A 14,074-nucleotide genomic window follows, 5' to 3' on the forward strand; every position below is an offset into this window, starting at 1 on the left:
AATGATATTGCAAAGTTTTATTTTTTCTAAATCAAAACGCTAATTTTAACATTATATATTGTTTTAGTTTTTGTTATTATTCCTCTGAAAAAAGACCACACATTTAGTGACTTAAGGACAACATAGTGTACTATCTTTCAATTCTGAGGGTCAGAAGTCAGTCAGAAATTGTTCTGGGGTAATAAATGTGCTGTGTCCCTCTGGAGATTCTAGAAAGGAGCCATTCCCAGCTTGTCAACCTTCTCGAGGCTGTTCAGTGCCTGGGCTTCCGGCTGATATCATTTCTGCCTGGGCTCCCTTCATCACATCTTCTCTCACTGAGTCTCCGAACATCCTCCTGTGAAGGCTTTGTGATGACAATCTACTCAGGTAATAATTCAGAGTGATCTCTATATTTCATTTAGTCACAAAGCAAAGTCTCTTCTGCCATATAAGGAAGCATATTCAGAGATTAGGATGTGAACATCTTTGAAAGACTATTTGAAAGACTGCTGCTACACATGTTCTGTTATGATAAATGTCTTCTTCATAATTACTTAATCTGTCTGAAATTACTAGTTCTCTTCTGAAGACTTACACTGAAATAAATGGAAGTTCTTGTGTTAGATAAGGTATTAGGCACAAGGTGCAAGGAGACAAAAAATGGAAGGAGGGAAGGATATAGGGAGAGAGTAAAACAACGGAGGAACAGAGAGAGGTAGGGAAGGCGAGCAAGGAAAGAGGAAGGGAAGTATGGAGTAAGTACGGGAGGGAAGAAATGAATGAGGCAGGAAAGAAAGGGGGGGCAAAAGGAGAAAGAAAAGGGCTTTGTATTCACATGTGTGAAATAATGTGTGCTCCAAAATATCAGCTATGATGCAGTCTCTATTTAATAGTTTCTTCTGCTGAACAGAACAGTCTCCAAGATGTTGCTTATATCACAAAGAAGTGTGTTTAAAAATAAATGAAAATAAAATGACAATCTCTAAACATTTAGAAATGTATTGCTCATGTGGAGAGATAGCATAAACACATAAATAATTAAGGATTGTGTAATGTGACATCCTCATTAGTGTATAAAATTATTTAAACTGAATGTTTGGAGATGGCTGATAAGAGCTTGGTAGTAGAATAACAATCATAGAGCTTAACTCTAGGATCAGTTCATCCAGGGGACATGGGAATCAGGATTTATAGAAAACAAGTGAGAATGAAATGATAAGTTATATACAACAAAAGAAATCAGAACAAAAGCACAAAAACTGCATTGGTAACCTTTGCAACTTGATTGGAGACAAACAAGAAATGATCTCAGAAGTGCATGTAACATACACCCAGGGGAGTGGGTGAGGAGTTGATTAGGCAAATTTCATACTGTATTTGCAAATATTTGCATTCCCAGCAAACAGGAAAATAATGGGAGTGATTTGTATCACTCATGTAGAATCTTTCCTTGCAATATCAGACAGTAGTGTCCTTTAAAAAAGGATATGTTAGTCAAAGTTAAAGATTTAAAAGTAAGATCTCAGGATCTTACTTCTCCTGAGACTGATTGTTGTTTTCAAGTGGAAGGGAAGATGTTAGTGAAGAAGGACAATTGGGTTTAATAGGCATCTAGAACATTGACAGCTCCTGGTTGTTAAAATGAAAACCCAATGCCAACAGCAATTAGCAGCCCATCTAAACAAAAACCCATTACTGATCAGTAAAAAACAAGTGAGTGTTTGACAAATACCTTTGGATACTGCCGAGATTAAACTGCATGTGGAGATATATAGATAAAGGAAAGACAATAGGTTTAGGTAATTCATAAAAGAGGTGTCAATTGCTTAACTAGGATGTTACCATCTGAGAAAAATAATTGGATTCAAGACATTTTTATGAAAGCCTAACAAGAATGTATTTTCTTTATAAATAAAGGCCTTTGCAGATATGTAACAAACACTGTAGGACACATAGCTGGTAAATTGCAGGTCCAAGATTTAATTTCCAGCCTATTTCCAAAGACATGGTTGGGTTGGGTATTTAGCTCAGTGGTTTCACCGCCTGCCTGTGGGAAGTGAAGAGGGAGGAAAGGGGCTGAGATGTCAGCATCCCTCGGCAGCACACCACAGTGCCATAACATCCCCACTATGCGCCATGCTTCCAACCCCCAAAGCTCTCTAGACTGGGAAAAAATCCTTGAGCAAGTGCACCCTGGGGGCAATCTGAAATTCAGCCTTTACATACTGATTGGTATGTTGATCAGAGAGTGACAGAAACTCAGTTGCATAAGGGAGCAGTAAGGCAATATTTACCAAGACAGCATTCACGACAATGATGTAGATGACTACTTTGAATAATAGGAATGAACTCTCTCTGTAGATGATAGGTAGAGAGATAGATGGTAGATGGAAATTTTTAAACATGCTTTGGTAGAAATGTGGGAGAGTTTCTTTCTCTTGGGTTTATAACCTAACACTGAATTGGGTCATGAAAAAATTTGACTTTATATAATAATACCGTTAATTTTCAAATTATATCAATTAATGTACTTATAGGCATTTATCTAGATTTAATTTTGAAGTGTATTCTTCAAAATGTTGATTATTCTTTACTTTAAAACTTTCAACTTATATAAAATGTAAGGCTCTGTTACAAAGAAATGTAAAAAAAGCAGTTTATAATACTGCCTTCAGCAAATTTATAACATTAATAACATTTTAATGTACACTAGGGTAATTGCAGAGAAACATCAGACACATATTGAGTTCCAGATTCTGTGGAAGAATGAATTAAGTGTTGAGTTTACATGCATACTTACACGATTCAGTGAGTTGAAGCTTTTTTTAATTTTCAAAAATTTCTGTAACTCAGAAAATGTTAAGAATTATACTAAACACCAGGTTGAACTACGGGCCTCCTCTGGAGCCATGCCATTTCCAGTGGGCACCACTGATTGGCTCTAACACAGCCCCAGGAGGGTGAATTCTATGTCATAGCCCTGGCTTGGACTCAGAGCCACCTCTGCTGTGTGGTCTGGCCTGTACTACGGGCCTCCTCTGGAGCCGCACCATTTCCAGCAGGCACCACTGATTGTCTCCAACACAGCTCCAGGAGGGTAGCCATGTGGGTGCCACTGCGCACCATTGCCAGCCCCCCACCTGGCTATTAGATAGCCTGACTGAGCCAGTCCTTGGATGCACTCTGCAGAGGCATGGCAGACTAGAAAGGGTGGTGATTGATCCTATTATGTTCCTGATTGTATCGATAGGGATAAAGGATAGGGATTGATTTGATGAGTTGTTCTCTCAATTATGAAAGTGAGAATGTCTATAAGTCATTAGAGAATCAAAGACTGGGACGCAATGATATCAGGAAAATTTAATGACCCAGAGGTAGAATCAAGGGCAACCCAACAGCAAAAATAAAGATGAAAAAACGCTTAAGCAAGCCACAAAAACAGACTTCCCGTCCACCAATGGCAAACAGCAGGGCAAAGGAGGATGAAAAGGCCGATAGTGAACCTCTAGGATACTCTGAACTCATAGCACAGGAAGTAAAAAAACTGATCAATCAAGCTCTAGAAAAATTCAAAACAGAAATTATTTCCCAGATAACTAGAGAGATGGTGAGCAAAATGAAAGACATGATTCGAGACTCCAGAACAGAAACTGACAAAAAAATAATTGAGCTTAGGAACATAATAGAAGCCATGAAGGCCCAGCATAAGAAATAAATGGAAACAATGAACAACCAACATAGGAAAGAAATGAAATCCATTAAACAGATTCAAACAGATATCCAGGAGATTAAAAACTCTATTGCAAGCATACGCAACAGAATAAAAGATTGCAGTGATGGAATCTCAGATATAGAAGATAGGATAGCAGACAGTGACCATGAAAAGAGAGGTCTCTTAAAAACAGTAAGGGATCATGAGAAATCAATCCAACAACTCCTAGGTGATGCAAAGAAGAATAACATAAGACTGATAGGAATCCATGAAATACCAGGAGAAAATGCAAATGACCTAAAAAAGCTGTTCAAAGAATTAATGATAGAAAACTTCCCAAACAGAGGGGAAGAATTAGACATACAGATAAGAGAGGCATATAGGACACCAACTAGCCATGATAAAAAAAAAAAATCTACACATAGACCTATAATAATCAAGATCCCAGAAACTCAACAGAAGAACAGAATACTACAAGCAGTAAGAGAAAAGAAACAAATCACATGTGAAGGAAAGCCCATCAGAATCACAGCAGACTTTTCAACACAAACCCTCAGGTCAAGGAGAGCCTGGACTGAGGTATTTCAAGTCCTAGAAGAAAACAACCTACAACCAAGACTGATGTATCCTACAAAACTCTCTTTCAAAATGGAGGGAGAAATAAGATACTTCCATGACAAAGAACACTTGAGAAACTTCATGAATACTAAACCAGCACTACAAAGAATTTTAAACAATATCCTAGAAAAAGACAATGAAATTCACAACACCAGGAGGCCCAAGAGAGCAAATTAAATAGGCGAGGCAAGAAACTAAAAGAAGGTGAAAAAGTAAAAAGAGTCAACAAAAAGACAATAACATGACAATAATAAGTCAGTATGTATCATATATAACTATCAATGTCAATGGCCTCAATTCACCAATCAAGAGAAATAGATTGGCAGAATGAATTAAGAAGCAAAATCCAACAATATGTTGTATACAAGAAACACACCTAGTGCAAAAAGAAGCATATAGACTGAAAGTGAAAGGATGGAAAACTATTCTCCAAGTGACAGGAGCCCAGAAAATAGCAGGGGTAGCAATCTTATTTGCAGACAAAGCAAACTTCAAACCAAAACTGATTAAGAGAGACAAAGAAGGCCATTACATCCTTGTAAAGGGAACAATCCAAGAGGAAGAAATGACAATCATAAACATATATGCACCAAATATAAAGGTCCCCAACTTTATAATACAAATATTAAGTAACATGAAAAGTCAAACAACCACTAATGCAATTGTAGTGGGGGTATCTGAATACCCCACTATCACAAATAGACAGATCATCTAGGCAAAAAATCAACAATGAAATACTAGAACTGAACCAAGCTTTTGAATGCATGGACTTATTAGACTTCTACAGAGTGTTCCACCCCACAAAATCAGAATATACATTCTTTTCAGCTGCACATGGATCATTCTCCAAGATAGATCACATACTAGCTCACAGAACAGGTTTGAATAAATGCAAAAGAATTGAAGTTACTCCCTGTGTGTTATCAGATCACAGTGCAATAAAGCTGTAGATAAATAGCATAAGAAACAGTAGGAACATCACAAACAATGGAAATTGAACAACACTCTCCTGAACAATCAATGGATTACAGAGGAATTAAAGAAGAAATCAGACAGTTTTTACAAATAAATGAAAATGCCAGTACAACATACAGGAATCTAAGGGACACGATGAAAGCAGCTCTACGTGGAAAATTCATAGTACTGAATGCCCACATTAGGAAAACCGAGCAAGCTCAAATAAACAACCTAACAATGACTCTTAGACTCCTAGAAAAACAAGAGCAAGAAAAACTAAAAGCTCTAACAAGAGAGGAAATTAGAAAGATTAGAGCAGAAATCAATGCAATGGAAACTAAGAAAATGATACAAAAAATAAATGAATCGAAGAATTGGTTTTTTGAAAGAATAAATAAAATTGATAAACCCTTAGCAAACCTTATCAAAAAAAGGAAAGAAAAGGCTCAGATTCATGCAGTCAGGAATGAAAAAGGCGAAGTCACAACAGATCCAACAGAAATCCAGAGGATCATTAATACATACTATGAGAACCTGTACTCTAATAAAATGGAAAACACAGAAGAAATGGACAGATTTCTAGATACTTATGAATTACCAAAGTTGCATGAAGAAGATAAAAACATTTTAAACACCCTAATAACAATCAGTGAAATTGAAAATGTAATTAAAAACGTACCAACAAAGAAAAGCCCAGGTCCTGATGGATTCACTGCTGAATTTTATGAGACATTTAGAGAAGATCTACTGCCATTACTCTTCAGACTTTTCAATGAAATTGAAAGAGAAGCAATACTTCCTAATTCATTCCTGGAAGCAAATATTACTTTGATTCCCAAACCTGGGAAAGATGTAACTAAAAAAGAGAACTACAGGCCAATCTCCTTAATGAATATAGATGCAAAAATCCTCAATAAGATACTAGCAAACATAATACAGAGTATCATCAAGAAGATCATACATCCTGACCAAGTTGGATTTATTCCAGGGATGCAAGGATGGTTCAACATATGCAAATCAGTAAATATAATACACTATATTAACAAAGTCAAGGATAAGAACCACATGATCCTCGCGATAGATGCAGAAAAAGCATTTGACAAAATTCAACATCCATTCATGATAAAAACTCTGCAAAAAATTGGAATAGATGGTCTATAGCTCAACTTAAAAAAGGCTATCTATGAAAAACCAATAGCCAACATCCTATTAAATGGCCAAAAACTGAAAACCTTCCTGTTAAAATCAGGAACAAGATAAGGATGCCCACTATCACTACTCCTCTTTGATATAGTTCTGGAAACATTAGCCATAGCAATTAGATAGAGAAAGAAATTAAAGCAATAAAGATAGGAAAGGAAGAAGTTAAACTGGCATTATTTGCTGATGATATGATACTCTACATTGAAGATCCAAATATCTCCACCAAAAGTCTTCTCGACTTAATTGACACTTTTAGCAGAGTAGCTGGATACAAGCTCAACACCCAAAAATCAATAGCGTTCTTATACATAAATAACAGACTCACTGAGAAAGAAATTAGGAAACAATTCCTTTCGCATATCACCCCAAAAAATGAATTATCAAGGAATCAATCTAACAAAACAAGCAAAAGACCTCTACACTGAAAACTACAGCACTTTGAAAAAAGAGATCAAGGAGGATATAAGAAAATGCAAAGATGTCCCCTGCTCCTGGGTAGGAAAAATCAACATAGAGAAAATGGCCATACTAGCAAAACTGCTATACAGATTCAATGCAATGCCAATTGAAATCCCAACACTATAGTTCACAGAACTAGAAAGAAGACCCCAAAAATTCATTTGAAAGCATAAGAGACCTAGAATAGCAAAAAGCCATCCTAGGCAGCAGTCACATGGCTGCGGGTATAACAATTCCCAATTTGAAACTATACTACAAAGCCACTGTGATAAAAACAGCATGGTACTGGCAAAGAAAAAGACCTGAGGATCAGTGGAACAGATTGGAAGACACAAAAGCAAATCCAGATGCACTCAGCTACCTCATCTTTGACAAAGGAGCTGACCGTCCCCAATGGAGGAAAGATAGCCTCTTTAATAAATGGTGTTGGAAAAATTGGATCTCAACCTGCCAAAGATTAAAATTAGACCCTTATCTGTCACCATGCACTAAATTAAAATCCAAGTGGATTAAAGATCTAAATATTAAAACAGAAACACTAAAATTGCTGGAAGATAAGTTAGGCAGAACTCTTGAAGACATTGACATAGGAAAAGACTTTATGAACAAATCCTCAGTAGCATGGGAACTAGCAGAAAGAATCAACAACTGGGATCGCATCTTATTGAAAAGCTTCTGCACTGCAAAAGAAAACATCAACAGAACTAAGAGACAACCTACAATGTTGGAAAACATTTTTACCAGATGCTCCTCAGACAAAGGACTATTATCTAGAATATATAAAGAACTCAAAACTACCAGCCCCACCCCAAACATAAAGACCCGATTCAAAACTGGGCATCTGAAAGGAACAGACATTACTCAGACAAGGAAGTAAAAGCAGCAAGTAAATATATGAAAACATGTTCCATATCACTGGTCATTCGAGAGATGCAGATGAAAACAACACTGAGATTCCACTTCACCCCACAAAGAATGGCTGCTAACAAGAAATCACTCAATGACAAATGTTGGTGGGATGATGGGGAGAAAGAAACCCTTCTCCATTGTTGGTGGGAGTGCAGACTAGTGCAACCACTGTGGAAATCAATATGGAGATACCTTAAAGAGCTGAGACTAGAGGTTTCATTTGACCCGGCCATCCCTCTGCTGGGTATCTTTCCAAAAGAATTAAAAGAATCATACCAGAGTGATATATGCACACTCATGTTTATAGCGGCAGTTTGTAATACCTAAAACTTGGAAACAGCCCATCTGCCCATCAGTTGGAAACTGGATAAAGAAGATGTGGTTTTTCTATAAATGGAATATTACTCAGCCATAAAGAATGAGAAATTAGACTCATTCATAGGAAAATGGATACATATTGAGGATATACTCCTAAGTGAAATAAATAAGTCACACATATGCAAATACTGAATAGTTTCTCTAGTATGAAAAACTATAATAGTACATAAGATCCTAACAGGACAATTAGCAACATGAAATAGGAAGAAAAGAACCAAAGGTTTTGGTACATTGAGAAGGATAGGGAAAGGTGAACAAGGGAAAAGGAAAAAAATATGAGAAAATGCAAAAATGGAATTAAAGTGTTTGAAGGTGGGAGGGGAGGTGGGGGTGAAGGGAGGGCAGGGACAAGGGGAAAAAATGAGAACCAAGACCTGTCATGTAAAGGTAGAAGATCCCAATAATGAATGTAACTGTACTGTCTACCTAGAATGTACCAATAAATTCAATTTAAAAGAAAAAAAAAGAATTATATTAAACAGTAAACTAAAAGTTCATTGTTCCCAAATTCTCAAATGAAGCATTTGAAAAGAAATAATGCTAAACTTCTTAGAAATTACTGCAAAGGAAAATGAAAGATTTATTGCATAGTTTTCTGTAGGCAAAGGAAAACATACTGATCTTTATATTAATAATTATGCATCTAGCAATCATTACAAATCAAATTTGTTTTTTATAGCTCATGCTTGAATTTCAGCCTTCAGGAATACTATAAATGTTTTAAATTAGCCATTAATATTGCACCAAGTAAAACTCCTAAGACTGTAAAATGTAAAATTACCTATAAAAATAAGAGAAAAACGAATGAACAAGACATGGAAATTGTGAAGTATTCTTTGCTAAAGGGAATGAAGCCAGAAGAGAATAGACAGAACTCTGGGGAATGTTCTCACCTAGCATTCATGTTGATCAAGGACTAGCCTCACTCATTCAGCAAGGGCTGTGTGTTTCCCTAGGAAGAACAGTTATGTGTGACCACCCTGAGAGAAGCTTATAAAACTCTGCCAAGCTAGTAAAGGAAAAGACTCAGACAATTAAAACAGGAAGCACCAGCTGGGGAAGATCTGCCCCTGTGTTCATGAGCACAGCCACCACATAATGAACAGCAGAATGGGTTGGGATTCTCCTAGGAGCCCTGGGGTGGGCAGACACAAGCAGGTGGGCCTCATCAGGAGGCCCTTGCAGATTATATTTCTAAAATCTGTCAAACCCGCAGACAGGATTTCCCTTTAAATCAAAATAAAATTGAAGAAAAAATTGGTTTTATGTTTTCATCAACAGAATAGTGAAAATTTCTGCTGAGATTTAAATATTTTTAAGAAGTGCTTCTACTTTTTGTGATATGTCTGATAAAATTCTTTACAGAAGCTTTTCATCTAATGCTTCTAGTTCTTCAGAACTATAATATGTTAGAGAGACTCTCCCTTAAAATATTGCTGGTTATTATATGGAACAGTTGAGTAAACTTTAAAATCTGGTAAAATATTCTTTTATTAAGTTTATTGGTGCATTTTAGATATACAATAGTATGATATTCATTATTGGGAATTTGTACCTTTACATGATGTATCTTGGTTCTTATTTTTTCCCAATTCCCCCACTCTCCCCTTCAACCCTTCTACCCCTCCCTATTTACAAATATTTTATTTCCATTTTTCCTTTTCTCATATTTTTCTTTTCCCTTCTTTCCTTTCCCCTACTCCTCCCACCTTTCCTACCCCTTTATTCTTTTTCTTCCTATTTCACATTATCTATTGTGTCAAAATCAGATAAAATATTAGCAATATGATTGTGAAGCATCAAAATCAGAATGGAATTCTATTCAAAAAGTCCTTACCTATTCCTATATCTTCAAGAGTTGTACCTACTTTATCTTCCAACAGGTTAAGTGCTTCTCTATTAACATTTAGATCTTTGATCCATTTTTATTTTAGTTTAGTACATCATGAAATATGGATTTAGACTCAATCTTCTGTATGTGAATACCCAATTTTCCCAGCCCCATGTATTAAAGAGGCTGTTTTCTCTAGTGTATGTTTTTGGTGCCCTCACCAAAGATGAAATAGCTGAATGTTCCTGGGGTTTTTTTTTGCTTCTTCTAGAAGCAAAATGAGAATCAAAATGTAAGATAATTGGAAGTGGGGAGAGATTCAGATGTTTCCACAAATTACCTATATGTTGTTTCAAATATACATATATATATATATATATATGTATATATATACTAATTTCTTTCATTTATACTACCAGCTTTTTCTTAGTTCACTGAAATGAAAGTTTTGTGCTATTATCTATTTGTTTCTATTTTGTAAGAGAGAATAATTTTTGTTGATATCTGGTACTCAGCAACTAATTTGAAGATGATGCACAGTGTATTGACTACTTTTTATTTTTATTTTTTTGCAGAGGACAGAAATGAGTTTTTGTTGTTATTGTTTGTTTGTTTGTTTGTTTGGTACTGGGGATCAAACTTGGGTCCTTGTGCTTGTGAAGCAGGAGGCAGAACCACTGAGCTAAATGCTAAATCCCCAGCCCCACAGAAATGAGTTTATAGCATTGGAAAAACATCAGTGAAAGTCAACAGACAACTCTATATGGGACACTATTATCAGCCTGACTTCAAGGGTGTAATGGAATCTCGAAGGTACAAGCTCTTTCCTGGGAGAGGGTGATGGTCTCATTGCTCCTCTTTCCTGGTCCCTTTAGATCAGTGCACTTCTAAGAGGTGTCCACTGTGTGACGATAGTGCATGACTCATTCTGCACCTGGTCCCAGGGTGCTCCTGAGGTTCTGAGATGGACGGAGATGTGGGCTGGGGCTGGAGGGGCTGGCTCAGGCCTGGCTTCTGCCCTGAGGGGTGGCGGGGCTGGAATAGGGTAAGGCAGCTTGCCCTCCCCACCCGCCTTGGGCTCTGGGTCACTGCTCACCCACCCTTCCATCTCCCACCAACCCAGGGTACAGCAGTGGCACAAATGGCTGCTAGACATCAAAGGTGGCATTAAAGGAATCAAGCAACTCAGATTCCGTCCTAGAGTCACTCAGGAGAACTCAGAAGAGCCCTGGGTCTGAGGGTGACCACTGGGAGGAGCAAAACCATCTGAGCCTGGACATGGGACAGGAGAAAAGCTCAGCACCCTCTGGATAGAGATGTGAGCTTCAGGCAGACAGGAAAAGGAAAGGACACTGGTGGGATGCGGGGTGATGGCCCAGGCCAACCAGTTGCCCTCCAGAAAGAAACCCAGCCTCTGACACCCATTCTCCTTGAACCTGCCAGTAGATCAGCATCAAGCCATCCCTGCTTCTTTCTGCTCTGGTTAATCATTGCCGCACACGCTGGGCCTGAGAACTAAAGCACTCACTCATTTGGCCTGATCTTAAATTCTAAAATCTCACTTGACACCAGCTGGACATGTCCTTGTCAGAACACAGGCAGACACCAAGGCAGAGTGACACCTTTCCCTCTAGCTGAGACCCTCATAATGCCAACTTATATGGCCAATGGCAAAGAGAGCTGGGGCAGGGACAGGGTGAGCAGCAGAGTGAAGGGAGGAAAGCCCCCTGCCCCAGAATGAGCAGTTGGACTGGAGTTTTAGAGTGGGCAGGGAGCCAGGGTAGGAGGGGCCCAGGAAGCAGAGCGAGAGCCAAGCACCTGGCGGCTCTGAGCCCTTCCTGTCTTCCCTAACTACGCTTGGGGGTGCATATAAAGAAAAGGAGTCTGAAAGCCATCCCAGATCTGAGACTTCCAGACTGTTGTGCTTATAAACTCAGCAGCAAGTCATTAGCAAAATGCCCACTCACACCCCAGTCACACCTCCTTAAAGCCAGAATGACAATGGAAATGATGTGTGCTGTCAAGTCACACGCAGGATATTGTAAAAGTCCTACTAGAAACAACTCTAAATGTTCTTGCTGTCTTGATTGTGCATCACATTCTTTCTATGTTCCCTCAGTGGGGACTTGTGTCCCCTCCGGCCCTAGCTGAATGCTGCTTATGGGGCCAGGTGTGGTTTCTGTGCAGGCGGAGGTCCTCTCTGCAGCTCTGGCCCAGCCCCCATCTACCATGGCAGGTCTGCCAAGCTCAGGAACAGCAGGCTCACTGACAAGGCAGGTTTTCCCAAATCCATGGTGGAGGAGGATTGGTGATCATTCTGGGTGGGAGGAGGAATGGCTTTATCCTATTTTCTCTGGCCTGGTACTGGCTTGTCACTTTTCTGATTCTGATCTGTGGCTGCTGCAGTCCTGGTCCCATGCTTGCGCGGAGGAGGAAAGGTGACAGAAGTCTGGTGAAAGACTCACTGAGGTCAGTTATTCATCCTGTAACTGGCCACACGGCACCACATCCTTTGGTTCATTAAATGCTTGCTAAGAGTAACTGCTTCTGGGTTATGGCATTGGAAAACTCCTTGGTCCCAGAGGTGTAGCAACCTGGGTGGGATTTGGGCATTCTCTAGGAAGAGACTCCAGGTTGGGGTCCCCTTGCCTACTGCTGAAACAAACCCCCTCCCTTTCTCCAGTGTGGAGGACGCTTTGGAAACAGTCAAAAGTGAATCCACAGACAAGACAACCTTAATAAATTCGTATAATACCATTAGAAGGGAGACGTTTTGTTTAATTTCTTAGCAGCATTGTCCCACATGCAGCCTGAACATCTCCTTCCCTGGGAAATTTAAAAAGTAGTCCCCTGGTTGTTACCTCTGATGTAAAATTATAAAATAGAAATCTGGTAGGGTTTGTTTTGTTTAAAAAGGAAAAGCCCTGCAGAACAGGCGGGCAGGCAGTCCCAAGCAGTCAAGTTAGCTCCGGCCATTCTGTCTGCCCACTTGCTTCCTCCAGGAGGCTGGATCTGGGTGCGATCCAAGAGGGCCGAGGGCTTTTCCAAGGCGTGGAGAGGACTTCAGAGGGCAGTTCGGCTATGTAAGACAGGATCTTCCGCCAGATGGGGAACTGTGCCACTTGGTTGCTAAAGGTCTTACAGCTGTGTCCAAAGAAGTTGTAGGCCTCACCTTGAAGCAGAAACGCCCCCAGAGAGGACAGGTACTCAAGAAAGATTTCTTCTGTACTTCTGTGCTCCGCATATCGACCAGTCTGGAGGCCCAAGAAGTGTGCCTCCCGGGGGACAGCTAGAGATTCTGCCATTGCCGAAGAACCCATCCTTGTGCACAGCTACTGAGGTGTGCCGGATACCGTCCAGTTGTTCCCCCACACCATGGGCTGAGGCACCAGCCAGGAGCTCAGACAGGTCCTACAAGGAGTGCTTCCCAGGGTACAAATGAGGTGGCCCCAGTGGGGACCCTTGGTGGTGGCTATGATGGCCGTTGGATACCTCACAGCAGCTGGGACCTTCGAGAACCTGACGGGGTGGGAGAGGTGGGAGCAGGGACTGAGCCTGGCCTGGCATGAGGTGTGGGGGACAGGCGGCCCTGTGTGCTCTCCCTCCAGTGCCGGGCACCAGCAACGACTGCTGTCAGGTGACCATATTAGCTACTATTACTCTCATCGTTTTGTTATGAAATTTTATTTTATTTTTTTCATAAAAAAGCACTGTGGAAAAATAAAGAAAAAGGTATGGACAAATCGTAATTAAATTTAAGCAATCTCCTTTTATAAAGTTATCAATTTAGATAAAAATATTCATGTTTCATCAGAAAAATTTCTAAAGTTTATAATTATATCATCCCCCCCCCAATTAGAAATGTCTATAGTTGTATGTCCTTTGAAACTAGTAACATACTTGCTTGGTCAGATTTATTCCCTGTCTCTGGATCTTAAACTCTTAAACTTTTAGGATGGTTTATGATTTTTGTGATGGGCACTTCTGGATCTCATGATACAGCATACTTTCTAAAGTAATTTAGA

General features: G+C 39.3%; 1 pseudogene; it reads right to left on the minus strand.

Annotated features, from left to right (window-relative positions):
• Positions 1-234: 234 nt before the first annotated feature.
• Positions 235-13,616, minus strand: LOC104870029 (annotated as a pseudogene).
• Positions 13,617-14,074: the final 458 nt, after the last annotated feature.

Source organism: Fukomys damarensis, unplaced genomic scaffold (assembly GCF_012274545.1).
Source record: "Fukomys damarensis isolate Sample0158 unplaced genomic scaffold, DMR_v1.0_HiC HiC_scaffold_5, whole genome shotgun sequence".
Taxonomy (NCBI): domain Eukaryota; kingdom Metazoa; phylum Chordata; class Mammalia; order Rodentia; family Bathyergidae; genus Fukomys; species Fukomys damarensis.